Here is a 13173-nt window from a genome sequence, read left to right as displayed (position 1 = left end):
TAAGGGTTAAAAAAAAAAAGAAAGTACTTGCAATGGTCCAGGCAAAAATTCATGTGGGACTGAACTAGGGTATTGGCCATATGAGTGAAGAAAAGGGAGGTTGTAGAATTAAAGCAGGAAGACAGCAATTGGTGGAATATGGAGAATGAGGTAGAATGAAATTAAGGATGATTCTCAGATTGCAAATCTGGGTGACTCAAAGGATGGTGGTGCCCTTGACCATTATGGGGAAATTGGGAGCATAGATGGGTTTGGAGGGAAAGATAATGAGTCCTGTTTTAGGTATGTTGAGCTTGAAGTACTGTTAAGACAGATGATAAAGACGAAATTAAGAGTACTCTAGTTTATTTTCCATATTTTCTATCTTTCTTCTTATAATTGATATCTTCTTTTCATTCATACAAATTCTAGGCAGGCTGAAATACTGAACTAATTTGAGTCTATCCTAACATGTATCCTAAAAAAATGAAGTTAATTAAATCCACTGGTTTTTGAAACAAACTCAAGCTTCTTTCTGAGTCAAATGCCCTTCTTTTTATCCAAATGTCTGCTCCTGATCCTCTGTTGTTCTGAATCTTGGGATGTCAAATTCTCCAAAGAACTAAAGATGTGGGTGGTCCAAAGGACAAGAAATGCATGATAGGTCAAAGTAGGCTATATGAGATCCAAAAATAAAGAATGGGGCTTTGTCCCAGAGGACTGAAATATAGAGAGCAGAACTATACATCCTTTAGTAGCTTAGAAACAACTGATTTTAACATTTCCTTGTCAAGAATAATTAGTTAAAATGGGAAATTATCAATTTTGTTTCCTCTCTGCCCTGCCCCCCACCCCTAGTGGCTATACTATACAGTAGCTCCTTCTCAGCCCAGCCCAGACCTGCCCTGTTCCACACAAATATACACAATCATAGATCCCCAGTTCTTGGATTATCTGCCCATAGGGCAGTGTTTCACAGTCTTTCCTCCCCTTTCTTTTTCTCCCCTCCAGCCAACTCTAGTCCCTCAATTAAATTTATTTGCCTTCAAAAAGGACTCATGAGGACTCATGCTTCTGATGCCAGATGTCAACATCATTAGGTATGGTTCAATGCTACAGAATGTTTTTGATGATACCCCAAAAGAAGTCACATAAGAGATGTTATTGTTTAGCCTGATATCCATGATGAAGATTCAGCACATGGGACAGTTCTTCCCCAGAAATAATACATTAAAACAAGAGCAAGAATTAAATGAGCAGCAGTCATAAGTTGAAGAATTCTAGAGAATCAACTAAAAGAATCAGTTGGAATAATTAACAACTTAAGCAAAACTGCAAGGTACAAAATAAATCCACATAAAATCATCAGCATTTCTACATATTACCAACAAAGCTGTTATGAGGGAATTAGGAAAGTAAGGTAGCAGTCAGAGCTGTCAGGCAAGTGCTGAAGTTCCAAGTATGGAACAGTAAGTAGAGAAGAGGTTTTCCAGTGAGACTGTGTGTGTGGCTGATGGCGATTAGGTGCTTGGCTTAACTATCTGAAGTGAAGAGCCTAGGAAAGTGAATTGTTTCCTACCAGAAACCATCTGTCCTGTGAGGAAGATCAGATTGAGTAGTGAATCTAGTTCTGGATGGTGGACATGCCAGACTAGTTCATCTCCCTGACTTCATTTCCCTGAGGATTTATTTGCTGTGGTACCTGAGTTTCTGGAAAGCGGAGATCATTGTTGGAGCTGAAAAGGACCCAGTAGTGAGACATCCATTCCCCTTCTCACCTGCCAGGCTTGTCCTAATGATCTGTGTTAGTGTCAGTGTAGTTTGTTTCCCACTTTCTAGTCCCTGAGTTTATCCTTAACTATTTAGATTTAGTGTGACCTTGCCCCTTATCACCTACCCCTTAAACTCACTATTAAACTACTTTATATACTTCTTGTGTCTTCCTCAACCCTCAATCCTCAACCAAGAAAGAGCCCACAGTAAAATTCCTTTCAAACCCTGATTTTCCTTGGTTTGGGTGGTGGACTAGTAAGTGTCAACTGTCAGTATAGAGAGCCAGCTCTATATTTTGGGGGGTCCTGAGTGGTGTTTAGTGACATCAGATTGAAAAGACCAGAAACAGAAAACTGAGAACAGCCAGACTAGTGGTTAGCCCATAGCTGCTCCAACTGCTATGAAGTCAGAGTTTATTATATACTGTTTTCACACAAAGAACACAAAGATTCACAACTGTGAAGGAATTACAAATCACATAAAAGAAAATCCTTGGAGGCTTCAGAGTAAAGATAGAACAGAGACCAAGGCTGAATTACAACCACCAATTAGTAAAAAGTTAATTCTGGGAGCAAAAATATATTTCATAGAGATTTTTACTAATTGAGTCCTGTCCTCTAGATTTACAGGACTGTACCTGGTCAGATAAAGTCTTGTCTAGCTTTGTCTGTGTCCGGCCTTAACTATATTTTTTGGAGTTCAGGCCTTTTAATTATCAAGGGAAAAAATGGTTAATTTGGTAGCTGCTGGTCTGCTAAGGACTCAAAGCTTTCCAATAAGAATATTAAGAAAAGGTGGGGATCTGAAAATGAGTCAAAAGAGGAGTCTCAGATTTTTACCTTTGATGGCCCATTCTGTCTGCATCCTGACATGCAGTGCAGAAAAAATCATACACACAGTTTTACTTGCCAATGATTTTGTAATGGGATCCAGATAAAATATCTATTACAGACTCTATTTCTCTAAATGACTTCCAATAGCCTCCTGGAGGGGTCAAGTTTTTTTTGGATTAACCAACCTGCTGGTACCAGAGCTTTTTCAGGGCTCAGGTGACTAGGACCAAACACAAAGACTGCCTCAGCCTGGATTGGTCACGTAGGGAATCCAGATAATAGGCTCTGTTTTGACCCTATTTCTCCAATCGGCCTTCCACATGTCAGTTACCAGCCTGTGTGTGTATTTTGTCATTATCCACTCCCCACATCCCTTGTGTAGGTTTCCAGTGTATCTTGTGAGTCCTATCACTTGTGGGATTGTGGGTGTGGTCCTGATTGTGTCTGGCACCCTTGTGTTTCTTTCACTTGTTAGCTCACTCACTTATTTCAAAGCCAAGCAGCAAGAGATAGAAAAAGAAATTCCATTTGAATTAATAATAGATAATATATAATACTTAGGAGTCTACTTGCCAAGAAAAATCCAAGAACTTTATAAACTTAATTACAAAACACTTTTCACACAAATAAAATCAGATCTAACAATTAGAAAAATAGTAATTGCTCAAGGGTAGGATAAGCAAGGATAATAAAAATGACATTTTTCCCAAAATTAATCTACTTATTCAGTGCCATGCCAATCAAACTGCCTAAAAAGTATTTTGTAGAACTAGAACAAATAATAACAGAATTAATCTGGAAGAAGAAAAGGTCAAGAATATCAAAGGAATAAATGGGAAAAAAAAACATGAAGGAAGGTGGCCTAACAGTACCAGGTGTCAAACTGTATAACGAAGCAGAAATCATCAAAATAATCTGATACTGACTAAAAAATAGAGTGGTGAATAAGTGGAATAGATTAGGTACACAAAACCTAGTAGTAAATGGCCATAGTAATTTAGTGTTTGATAAATCAGGAGGCCCGAGTTTTGGGGACAAGAACTCACTATTTTTTTAAAACCCTTATCTTCCATTTTAGAATCAATACTGGGTATTGGAAGAACTCATTATTTCACAAAAATTGTTGAGAAAATTGGAAAACGGCATGGCAGAGCCGAGAATATATCAATATTTCATAGCATATAACAAAATAAGGTCGACATAAATACATAATCTAAACATAAAGGGTGATACCATAAACAAATTACGGGTATTTAGAATAATTTACATGTCCTATCTCTGGATAAAGAAAGAATTTAGGACATTTATTTCCCCAAAAAATATATTTTAATATTCTTTTAAGAAAAAAGTTTGTTTTTAAGTTTTGAGTTCCAAATTCTTCCCTCCTTCCCACCCTCCCCATCTCTCCCTCCACCCTGCCCCAGATGAGAGAGCATAATAAAATGTAAAATGGATAATTTGACATTAAATTTAAAAGGTTTTGTACAAACAAAATAAATGCAACCAAGATCAAAAGGAAATAGATGGTAGGAAATTTTTACAGCAAACATCTCTGATAATTTCTCAAATATATAAAGAACTAAATCAAGATCTCAACAGGCAATTTTCAGATGAAGAAATCAAAGCCATCTATAGTCAGATAAAAAATATCCTAAATTATTCTTAATTAGATAAATGCAAATTAAAATAACTCTGAGGTACCACCTCACACTTACTAAAATTGGTTAATATGATAGAAAAGGAAAATGATAAATGTTGGAGGAAATACAGGAAAACTGGGACACTAAAACACTGTTGTTGGAATTGTCATCTGATCCAACTATTCTGGAGAGCAATTTGGAATTATGTTCTGTTATGAGGAAGAGTATAGATATTTAGTGAAATTAGCACCCAGGCTGTCAGGCTGTCTCTAAAGACCTGAGAGTTCCATAATGGAATGAAGCCAGGGTTTGAAGGGAGAATGTGGTTTGACCAAGCTGAAGGAAGGAGGTTTTGGCTGTGTGGTCCAGCTTTGCCAAATATCCAAGGAGCTGACAGAGTGGGATATCACTGAGAAGATACTTCAATCAACTATGGTGGCCTAGGTAGAGGGAAGGTCTTGGTTATCTGCTGGTGGACATTAGATTTATCTACCTTACTCCCTGGTGCATTTGTGGATTAACTGGCTGTGTATAGAACTTGTTCCTGGTTCCTGTGACATCTGTGATCATCTTGGAGCACCGTGGACCAGTGTAGTGAGAATCCCACCTCTCCAGTCCTCTCTTATTCTAGTTAGAGGTTTAGCTTAGTTTAGACCTTAGTTTAATTAAATCATTTGGGTTATTACATAGTGTAGTAAACACTTCTTTTCCACTTCCCTTATTTAATATCAATAAACCCAGTTTATTTGTACTTCCTGTGTCCTCTAAGCCATTAAGAACCCACATCTTGAAGTTACCTACATCAGTGGCTTTCCTAGGTTGATAGATTGTCAGTTAGCTGACCAACTGTCATTCCCCAAACCTCACATCTCTATTTGGTTTCCCCGTGTTTACCTGTCAGTCCTTCCCTTGTGAGGTGTGGGAGGTGTCCCCAGTATGTCTGGCAACTAGTTATTCCCCTATTCCCAGTACTTTCTTTCCAGTTCAAAGAACTCTAAAACTGTGCATATCCTTTAATCCATCAATATTATCACTAGGTCTTTATCCCAAAGAGATTTTTAAAAAGTGAGGAAAGGATCTATTTGTACAAAAAATTTTATTGCAGTTTTTTGTGGTAGCAAAGAATTGAAAATTATGGGGTTGTCCATCAATTGATGAATGGCTGAACAAGTTGTGGTATATGATTGTGATGGAATACTATTGTGCTATAAAAATGACAAGCAGGATGATTTCAGAAAAATTTGGAAAGACTTATTTGTACTGATGCAAAATGAAGTGAGCAGAACCATAAGAACACTTTACACAATGATAGCAATATTTTTTATAAACACTGTACATGACCTAGTTAGTTTCAGTGATGCAGTGAAACTCCCAGAAATTCATGATGAAAAATACCATCTGCCCACTGAGAAAGAACTGATGGAGTCTGAATGCATACTGAAACTTACTATATTTCACTTTCTTTTTACTGCTTCTTTTCTTTTCTTTTTTCATTTGAGATCTCTTCCATAAACTGATTAATATGGGAAAATATTTTCTATGACTGGAAATAGAAAATCTATCTCAGATTGCTTACTGTTGGGGTGGAAGATAGAAGGAGCTATAGAGAAAGGATGGGAAGGAGGGAAAAAATTTGGACTCAAAACTTTTTTTTTTTCTAACCCTTACCTTCCGTCTTAGAGTCAATACTGTGTATTGGTTCCAAGGCAGAAGAGTGGTAAGGGTAGGCAATGGGGGTCAAGTGACTTGCCCAGGGTCACACAGCTGGGAAGTGTCTGAGGCCAGATTTGAACCTAGGACCTCCCGTCTCTAGGCCTGGCTCTCAATCCACTGAGCTACCCAGCTGCCCCCCTAGACTCAAAACTTTTAAATAAATGTTAAAAATTGTTTTTACATATAATGGGGGGGGGGGGGAATAAAACGTTAGTAAAGTGAAATACAGAGGATTACAGGGGCGGGGGAGGCAAAGGATGTCAGAAAATTCAGCTTTTATCTCCCATCATAGAACTCCAGTATGAGCTTAGCTTGATTTTTTGAAAAATTTCCAAAACAATGGCACTATTAAGTATAGTATAAGTGATCACTTATCACATTATAATAGGGAGTGCAAGAGGCCTAGAAAATTTTTCTAAGAATCAAATCACCTATGACAGGCTATTGGATCATTTTCTTTTCTTTTAAGAGGTATAAAGTTTTTGGTGAAATATCTGCTCTGAGAAGTTATTTAGGTATCCTCTGACCCAGTTTCTACTCTGAAGAAATTAGAAGCTAACCCAGTAGTCAAAGAAATGAAACACTTTTCCTCATCATTTAACTGACACAAATCTCTATGCCAAATCTGAAATTTTACTTGCTACTAGTGGGAAGAACTGGGGCCAATGAGATGTTACAGTCAGATTTCAGCTGGATATTATTTATTTTCTTTCTTTTTTGATGGTTCAGAGGAATTGAGAGGGAAGGAAACTATATTTTTGTATTAATTGAAAAATAAATAAATAAAATGTTTTAAAATGCAACTTACTGCTTTTGTCTTTTGGATAGAGAAGGTACAGACCTCTGATTATATAGTATAAGGTACTTGTGGCTGCTTTCCCCATCGACACAGATCAGCAATTTGTAATTATATTATAACCTTAAGAATGTTTCTTAGAATTCAAGTCAAAGAGCTAGTACTTGTCAAGACAGCACTTGAACATGACTTTAAATATCACCATATGTCCAATATACCATGTTGCCTCTCCTTCCTAAAAATTGGTTGTCTACAACCAGAATAAGCTCATGAGTTACCTGTCCCTTTAAGCAAATACGGGATTATGAATTGCTAAAGATGCTGTAGGAGGGATTCGTGTTTTAAGTATATGTAGTAGGACAAATTACCTCTGGGATCCCCTCCATTTCTTAAATTCATTTATTCTTAGAAGTCACACATTCTTTATTTAACCTCATTTTAAAAGATTTTCCCTTAAGTTATAACTTGGCCTCCTAGACCTTTGAAACTAGAACCACCAGCTATCTCTCTGATAGGCATTTAACCAATTACAGAGAGTTCTCAAGTCCATCAAAAGTTTTGTTAACATTTGGGACCAAGAAGGTATCTTATATATGTCTTCTTGTCATGGCAGAGAAAATCTGGAAATACATATTATACGAAGCACTAGTTGTAGTATATAATAAACCATTTACCACCTTGGAGTGAGGGGAGAGAGCAAGGGACAAAGGAAGAGAATCTGAATCACAAAATGTCAGAAAACAATTAGAAAAAATTCTTTCTACATGTCATTATAAAAATTAAATAAAATTCTATTTTAAAGAAAAGAACGTATCTTAAAGATCATCACCATGCCTCGTTCCATCATTTAATAGATCACTAAATCAAGGTCAAAGAGATCAACAAATTAGTTAGTCAATGTTTCATCAATTGGTGGGAGCAGAATGGGGACTGCTAACTGATTTCTAATCTTTTGCTGTCTCTAGTAGAATGGAAACTCTTTAAAGGCACAGGATATTTGCTTTTTTGCCTTTGTATTCCAAGAACCTAGAGCAGTGCCAAGTAGACTGGTTGGTTGTTGTCCTTTGTACTGGAAGAGGATCATAATTATGTCACTGGTGATGTCTTTTGACTTTTGAATAAATTGGATTTAAGTGAGACAGAGTTGCACAAAGTCATCAGTCTCACTCTCTTTTCCACAGTCCAGTGGCAACACAGAAGTCAAGAAGACAAGTGATGGCTCAGAATGCAGTGGATGACCTTGGCTTCTTTAACGTCAAACCAACCTATAAGCGCTCCCCAGAGCCCACTCCCTCCACCTGCATGGCTAATGAAACAAATTGTTCTAATCTACCCATTCCCACACCCCACTAACTCACCAACAAGTTTGAGACCTGCAGTTACCCTCAAGCTAGACTAGCCCATCTGCTGAGATGGTTTTACTGGATTGTGGCTGCTGCACACACTTCAGCTTCTTGGAACCACATACAAGAGTTCAGTGGCAGGTGGACACCAAAGGAGGAAAGCAGCCCTGAAAAAAACTCAGCAGTCCTTACACCAAAGATACTAGTCTTTCTAAACACCCCATACACCCCACCTGACAGGCTTTTAACAAATGCATTTCAAATTGAATTGAATTTCTTTTTGGCCCCAGAGGGCAGAATCCTCTGCCATAAAAGAGATAAATACAAGCTTGCTGTTAGGAAAAATTCCTATTCGAGCTATGCAAAAGAAGAATGAGCTATCTCAAGAAAGTAAGCTTCTCCTTCTTGGATGTCTTCAAGCAATGGCCAAACAGCCACTTCTCAGGTATGTTAGAGTGGGTATTGCTTTTGAGTATAAGCTGAACTAGTTTACTATTAAGATCCCTCCCAACTCTCAGATTCTGTGACTGATTTTCCACTGCTCCATTATGACTCTCTGGTCATGCTTGTCAATAGAACATATTCAATAGCTCCAGACCTCAAACAAAATGTCAAAATAGTAGAAATCACTCTCTACACAATAACCCTAGATATAAATAATGCAAGGTTTGTTATGCACATTTTGTAGATAGAGAAAATGAGACATAATGACTTGCCCATAATCACATCGCTAGTGATTGGCAGAGCTTGAACATAAACCGAGACCTTCTGACTCCAGATCCAGTGATTTTCCCCCCACTATATCAACTATTTGTGGCAATCTTCACCCTTTTCTGATTTCCTAACATGCTCGTTTAGAGGTATGGCTCCTTTAATGTACCCCTCTGCAATGTCAATTACATGGTATTGGTATTTCAGGAAAGCATTCGATTTGACTGAGAACTAAGAATTTACTCCATTTGATAAAGGTGGAGTCTCACACCAAGTCGTTTATCACCATCATCCAAGTCTATCCACCCCAGCAGTCCCTTCTAGCCATGCTCTCTGGGAACTGGTAAACAAATTCATCCTAAGATAAGTATTCATGGTTTCTCCTTCCCAATAAATAATATTTGCTTTTTAACTAGGATCATTCAGGAGGTAAATTCTTTTTTTTTTTAACCCTTGTACTTCGGTGTATTGTCTCATAGGTGGAAGATTGGTAAGGGTGGGCAATGGGGGTCAAGTGACTTGCCCAGGGTCACACAGCTGGGAAGTGGCTGAGGCCGGGTTTTGAACCTAGGACCTCCTGTCTCTAGGCCTGACTCTCACTCCACTGAGCTACCCAGCTGCCCCCCAGGAGGTAAATTCTTAATGAAAAGTCTATAAACTTTTAAAAAAATGTTTTGATAACTCCATGCCAACATAATTGGTTTCCTTTGTGATCTATCATTTTATTTTATGCATTTAAAAGCATTCTTCTGAGAAGAGGTTAATAGATTTCACCAGCCTGCCAAAGGAATCCATTACATACACACACACACACACACACACACACACACACACACACACACAGGTAAGAACCTCTTCTTCAACCCAAAAAAGTGATACAAATGGGAAGTGATCTTTCTCCTCTGATATGATTTTACTCCATCATTTCTTTTGTACCACTTATATCACTAATACTATATACCTATACTGTCTTGCATCATAATTAGTTATAGCTTGTTTCTTATCAGTCCTACTAAGTCCTAAATCACTTGAGGGGGGGTCCCACATCTTTTACCTCCTGATAACTCTGTTGAACACATTTTAGATTCTCAATAACTGTTTATTAGAGGAGTGAAATTACGCTCAGAAAAAGAGCTATCAGTTTTTGTAGAGCAAGACTTGTGGGAGTCAGTGAATGGCTATATTTGTGTGTGTGTGTATATACATGTATGTATGCATGTACATACATACACATATACATATGTAGTTTTTCCCAGAAGTTAGATCAGCCTAATATTAGGCTGAGATACCAAAAAACAGAATGCCCTTGGGTATTTATGGTAGACACTTAAAAAAACTACAACATCTTCTTTGAAGGTCTTTTACAGAAATGAGTTTTATAATGAGAAAAAGCAAATGGGGAAAACAGGCACAAATGGAAAACACTTAGCTTTGAAATCTTTTGGAGTTCAACTATCCTAGATTTTAGTTATATGAGGTCTGAATAGTGGTTCTAACTCAACTCTTTGTCCAAACCCCAAGAAAGCATAGAAAATGTTGAGTTCTTAAAACATTTTCACATTTCCCAACACATTCCTAAAGAAAATGAATCAGGAAAGATCATATGTAGAGCTGAAAGAGTGCCTCAAAATTATCTAGTGCAAGCGGCTGCTAGACAGCACAGAGAATAGAGCACTAGGCTTGGAGTCGGGAGGTCCTGGGAATTGTAGGATGGAATTTAATGGGGTGCATTGGAACTGACTGTCAGGTTCTGCTTTTTACAGTACTGATCTGGCCTCGGACACATCCTCCCTGTTTGACTCAGCCAAGTCACTTGCCCCCAGTTACTTAGCTCTTGCCACTCTTTTGTTTTAGAATTGATACTAAAACAGAAGGCAAAAAATCATCTAGTCCAACACTCTTCTTTTTATAGGTGGAGAAACTGAGGCCCAGAAAAATTAAATGATTTGTCCTAAGTCAAACGGCTAGTGAGATGCAAAGCCAGGATATCAACCTAGATTTTCTGTCTCCAAATTTAGTCTTCCCATGGCATCATGCTGCCTCATATCAATTCCTCACCAGCATAATTTTAGGAAAAAAATTTTATGTGTATATATGTTCCAGACTCCATCATAACCAGGGAGGTTTCCCAAGTTTTCCTTATATGTCCTCAAAATAACAAGTGAAAATGTCTTATCTGACATGACTTGACTGGAACTGAATTTAGGATAGGTCTATCCTAACCACCACCAAGTGAAAGGAAGGTCTATCCATTATTCTTATCATCTATAATTTGTTGCCACTGAGTTGTTTTAGTCATGTCTGTCTCTTTGTGACCCCATTTGAGGTTTTCTTGGCAGAGATACTAGAGGGGTTTGCCATTTCGTTTTACATTGAACAAAACTGAGGCCAACAGAGTTCATTGATTTGCCCAGGGCTGCACAGCTTGTATGTGTCTCAGGTCTGATTTGAACTCAGGTCTTCCTGAATCCAGATCTAGTGCTTTACCTACTGTGCCACCTCACTGCCCAATCATTTAGGATGTGATTTCAAGGACTTGAAGAATCCTACACATATTCAGAAATCTAAGTGGTCACCAATACTTGAATTTCCTTTAATAGAGAGAATTTTCTCCATTTACTTTAACATGGAAAAGCCCCAGGAAGAGGTAACACCATGACATTTTCACACAATGGTATAAAGAACTGATGGTAAATCTTTTCTGATCCTAGCTCTTATTCATTTTGCAGCATAAAAGCGTAGAGTGAGGCAGCTAGATGGCTCAATAGATAGAGCACCAAGTAGGGTGGAGGGGGGGGGGGGGGGTCCTGGGTTCAAATATGACTTCTGACATTTCTAACTGTACCCATGGGTAAGTCACTTGACTCTCATTACCTAGCCCTTATTGCTCTTCTGCCTTGGAACCCAAGGATATTTAGTACCCATCCTAAGACAGACAGTAAAGATTAAAAAAAAAAAAAAAAACAATGGATGCCTTAAAGGACATGGGGTGGGAGAGGAGAAACAACACACAAAAAAGGGAGAAAAATAGGGTTATGAATCCCCCCCCAAACGTTGCTACTAGATATGCATTGAATTAAAGGTAAGTAATTTGCATTTTAAATTTTCTGGTCTAAGTGTCAACACACACTAAACAAAGTGGCTAACAGCCAATTCTCTACCTCACCCCCATCCCAGTGTGAAGACCCAATCTTAAAGGAATGATTATGACTCCAAAGCTGAGGAGCAGAACAATTGAAAAAGAGTCAGGACCTGAGAAGAAAAAAACAAAATTAGCGTGTCTTTCTGTTCAAGGAAACCTGCTGACACAGAGAATGCTTCTGTTTTCCTACAGAAATGCTGTCTTCGATAGACAAAATTCAGCCACAATCAAGCTAATTGAATGCACAAATGTAATATTTTTCTGGGGCACCTCCAATTTAATGCTTGATGAAGTCGTGTCATTCGCATGTATTTACAAAAGCTTTTCTTCATCCAGAAACGTCTGTTGAAATTGCTTACAGATGCTGAGATAGCAAATCACTCTTCTAATGTAATGAGATAAGTCATCTCTATAAACTTTGCTTGCTCAAATGTAGTCACATAAAAGAAATCAGGCTACAGACTTTTTTTCAATAAATAGAATGAACAACGAGAACTCAATGGCTATGGCATGTTCTGCCTCATTGCTAGGAGACATTGGAAACTGCACTCTCTCAGTAGGGCTTTCATTTTGGTGGTTGATGGGAAAAACAGTCAAATAGCCAATGTGAATAAAAAGCCAAAGCATTTTGTCAAAAGAAAGCTCTTTATTTAAAGACAAAAAATGGGCTCAAAAGCCTTCTGCCCCCACATCATTTTTCCTCCTAATGAGCCTAGCCTCATCAGGGTTGATGCGGCAAGGAGTAAGGAAGAATGTTTTTTTAAAGTTTCACCACATATGCAATTCATATTTATATCTTTCCAATTAAATGATAGATAGGTAAAATCCTCCAGAATTTCTTGGAGAATGGGGTTGGATTTGCTGAATAATGTGGATGAGAGTCACATGGGATGAGAATGCCAAAAGAGACTGTGGTCTGCAACCCTGGGGGAAGTATCTACCACCATGGAATCACAGTCCCATCAAAGTACATAAACATTTGCATGGGCTATTGTAAGAAAAGAGGGTATTTCAAACCCTAATATATTATATAATAAATATAAATATGTTTATATCATTTTTGTTATATAAAACATGAGAACATGTAAACTCTCATGATGATGGCCAAAGTATGATGGCCATATTCATAGGAAGGAAAGGAGGAAGGGAGGAAAGGAGGAAGGAAGGAAGGAAGGAAGGAAGGAAGGAAGGAAGGAAGGAAGGAATGAAGGAAGGAAGGAAGGAAGGAAGGAAGGAAGGAAGG

This window comes from Gracilinanus agilis, chromosome 2, assembly GCF_016433145.1.
Source record: "Gracilinanus agilis isolate LMUSP501 chromosome 2, AgileGrace, whole genome shotgun sequence".
NCBI lineage: Eukaryota > Metazoa > Chordata > Mammalia > Didelphimorphia > Didelphidae > Gracilinanus > Gracilinanus agilis.
Note: the sequence above shows the minus strand (reverse complement) of the source record.